The following is a 3,928-nucleotide window of genomic DNA, read 5'->3' as shown; positions in this document are numbered from 1 at the left end:
GAAGAGTCTCTACACGAAAATGCTTCATTGCCCAGCCCAAGCACACACCAAGTGGGCCCGGAAGTGGATTTTTATGTCATTTACTCTTTTTTGTAAACCTTAGGCTACTAGTTTTCTATAAGTAGGACCTTTTACTATTGTATTAGGGATATCAGGGTAGCCATCTTCGTTTTATGCTATCCTAGATCATTGGGAGGCTAGCCATTCGGCCATGCCTAGACCTTATGCTTATGTATTTTCAACGGTGGAGTTTCTACACACCATAGATTAAGGTGTGGAGCTCTGCTGTACCTCGAGTATTAATGCAATTACTATTGTTCTTCCATTCAATTCCGCTTGTTCTTGTTCTAAGATATCACTTGTTCTTCAACTTGATGAATGTGATGATCCGTGACACTCATCATCATTCTCACCCATGAACAAGGTGACTGACAACCACTTTTGTTCTACAAGCAACCAAGGCTCCAGTGAAGATCTCTTGGGTTCTTTAACCGGAATCTTCGTGGTATAGGCGAGAACTGATGGCAGCATTCAAGAGAATCCGGAAGGTCTAACCTTGTCTGTGGTATTCTGAGTAGGATTCAATGATTGAATGACTGTGACGTGCTTCAAACTCCTGAAGGCGGGGCGTTAGTGACAGACGCAAAAGAATCACTGGATTCTATTCCGGCCTGATTGAGAACCGACAGATGAATTCCGCTATGCTGTGACAGAGCATATGCAATCGCTTTCACTGAGAGGATGGGAGGTAGCCACTGACAACGGTGAAACCCTTGCTTAAGCTTGCCATGGAAAGGAGTAAGAAGGATTGGATGAAGACAGTAGGAAAGCAGAGAGACGGACGGGAAGGCATCTTCATGCGCTTATCTGAAGTTCCTACCACTGAATTACATAAGTATCTCTATCTTTACCTTTTTGTTATTTTCGTTCATCACCATTACTATTTGAGTTTGCCTGACTAAGATTTACAAGATGACCATAGCTTGCTTCAATACTAACAATCTCCGTGGGATCGACCCTTACTCGCGTAAGGTTTATTACTTGGACGACCCAGTGCACTTGCTGGTTAGTTGTGCGAAGTTGTGTAATGCCATGGTATTGAACTACCAAGTTTTTGGGGTTCATGACCGGGGATTATGAGAGTTGTGAAAAAGTATTGTTCACAATTTCGCGCACCAAGTTTTTGGCGCCGTTGCCGGGGATTGTTCTAGTTTTGAGCAAGCTTTTGGTAACATCAGTGCCAAGATCCGGCAACAACACCAAGTTTTTGGCGTTATTGCCGGGGATTGTTCAAGTTTGGACAACTGACGGTTCATCTTGTTGCTTAGATTAGGTATTTATTTTTTTTTTTTCGAAATTCTTGAAGATGAGTTCTAGAGTTTCATGATGATTTGTTGAAGTCTGGCTGGCTGAGAAGCCATGTCTAATCTCATTGGACCGAGGTTTCAACTTATCATCATAAGAGCTTGTTGATTTTCATCAATCTTGCTTTTGGAGCAGTGATCTGCTAAGGCTTGGCTGGCCTTTGGCCATTTCTAGTGTTTTGGACCGAAGCTTTCTTTGAAAGCTTGGCTGGCTGTGAAGCCATGTCTAATTCCTGGACCGGAGTCTTAGACTAGCACTGCACTGATTCCTGGAATTCTCGTTGAGAATTTTGATATCTTTTCCACTTAATTTTCGAAAAAAAACAAAAAAAAATCATAAAAATCATAAAATCCAAAAATTTCTTGTTTGAGTTTAGTGTCTCATCTTAAGTTTGGTGTCAATTGCATGCATTCATTCATATGTATTAAGGATTTTTCAAGTAATTCTTGATAATTTTCGTGCTCTGATCTTTGAATTCAATTGACTTGAGTGTTTTGTGTGTCTCATATGCATTTTCATTTTGTTAGTGTCAGTAGTATACAAACTGCTAAGTTTGGTGTCTTGCATGCATTGTTATTTGATTTTAGTAGCATTTTGATTTTTCCTTATTATTAAAAATCCAAAAATATTTTTAATTTGTGTCTTTTCAAGTCAATAATACAGAGAATTGAAGATTCAGAACATACAGCAGAGGAATTGCACAGAAAAAGCTGGGCGTTCAAAACGCCCAGTGAAGAAGGACAGACTGGCGTTTAAACGCCAGCCAGGATACCTGGTTGGGCGTTTAACGCCCAAAAGGGTAGCATTTTGGGCGTTAAACGCCAGAATGTGCACCATTCTGGGCGTTTAACGCCAGGATGGCTAGAAGGGAAGATTTTGTTTTCAATTCAAATTTTTTCCAAGTTTTCAAAATCTTTTCAAAATCAAATCTTTTTCAATTCAATTTTTCAATCAAATCTTTTTCAAAATCAATTTCTTTCCATTTTTAAAGATACTTACTATCAATTAATGATTTGATTCAACATTTCAAGTATGTTACCTTTTCTGTTGAGAAAGGTTTAATGTTTGAATCATATCTTTTCTTGTTAGTCAAGTTTTTAATTTTCAAATCAAATCTTTTTAAAATGTTTTTCAAATCATATCTTCTCAATCACATCTTTTCAAAGCCAATCATATTTTCTTAACCACATCTTTTTCAAAATAGTTTTCAATCAAATCTTTTTGATTTCTAATTTCAAAACCTTTTTCAAAAATCAATTGATTTCTTTTCCCTTTTCATTTTCGAAAATTAAGTAATGTTTTTCAAAAATGTTTTCAAATTTCCTACTTAATTTTCGAAAATCACTTCCCTCCTTCTCACATCCTTCTATTTATGGACTAACACTATCCCTTAATGCAAAATTCGAACTCCATTTTCTCTGATAAGTTCGAATTTGCTACTCCTGTCTTCTACTCTTCTTTTCCTCTGACACCTAAAGGAATCTCTATACTGTGACATAGAGGATTCCACATTTTCTTGTTCTCTTCTCTTTCTTATGAGCAGGAGCAAAGACAAAGGCATTCTTGTTGAAGCTGATCTTAAACCTGAAAGGACCTTGAAGAGAAAGCTAAGAGAAGCCAAAGCACAAATCTCTTTAGAGCACCTGAACGAATTCTTCAAAGAAGAAGAACTCATGGCAGCCGAAAACAACAACAATGCCAACAATGCAAGGAAGGTGCTGGGTGACTTCACTGCACCTACTCCCGACTTCTATGGGAGAAGCATCTCTATCCCTGCCATTGGAGCAAACAACTTTGAGCTTAAGCCTCAATTAGTTTCTCTAATGCAACAGAATTGCAAGTTCCATGGACTTCCATTGGAAGATCCTCATAAGTTTTTAGCTGAATTCTTGCAAATCTGTGACACTGTCAAGACTAATGGGGTTGACCCTGAGGTTTACAGACTTATGCTATTCCCTTTTGCTGTAAGAGACAGAGCTAGAACATGGTTGGACTCTCAACCTAAAGAAAGCTTGGACTCTTGGGAAAAGCTAGTCAATGCCTTCTTGGCAAAGTTCTTTCCACCTCAAAAATTGAGTAAGCTTAGAGTGGAAGTCCAAACCTTCAGACAGAAGGAAGGAGAATCCCTCTATGAAGCTTGGGAAAGATACAAACAATTGATCAGAAAGTGTCCCACTGATATGCTTTCTGAATGGAGCATCATAGGTATTTTCTATGATGGTCTCTCTGAACTATCCAAGATGTCTTTGGATAGCTCTTCTGGAGGATCTCTTCATCTGAAGAAGACGCCTACTGAAGCTCAAGAACTGATTGAAATGGTTGCAAATAACCAATTCATGTACACTTCTGAAAGAAATCCTGTGAACAATGGGACTAGTCAGAAGAAAGGAGTTCTTGAGATTGATACTCTGAATGCCATATTGGCTCAGAACAAAATATTGACTCAACAAGTCAATATGATTTCTCAAAGTCTGTCTGGAATGCAAAATGCACTAAGCAGTACTAAGGAAGCTTCATCTGAGGAAGAAGCTTATGATCCTGAGAACCCTTCAATGGAAGAGGT

The 3,928-nt window shown here is 38.5% G+C and overlaps 1 non-coding gene across 1 annotated transcript; it reads right to left on the bottom strand.

The window, feature by feature from the left end:
- Nucleotides 1–3,443: 3,443 nt before the first annotated feature.
- Nucleotides 3,444–3,551, bottom strand: LOC112718963 (small nucleolar RNA R71). The gene has a single exon (XR_003161287.1). It is a non-coding gene; the product is annotated as a small nucleolar RNA R71 (small nucleolar RNA).
- Nucleotides 3,552–3,928: the final 377 nt, after the last annotated feature.

This window comes from Arachis hypogaea, chromosome 10, assembly GCF_003086295.3.
Source record: "Arachis hypogaea cultivar Tifrunner chromosome 10, arahy.Tifrunner.gnm2.J5K5, whole genome shotgun sequence".
Lineage (NCBI taxonomy): Eukaryota > Viridiplantae > Streptophyta > Magnoliopsida > Fabales > Fabaceae > Arachis > Arachis hypogaea.
The sequence above is the reverse complement of the archived record's forward strand: the minus strand, read 5'-3'. Positions and strand labels throughout refer to the sequence as shown.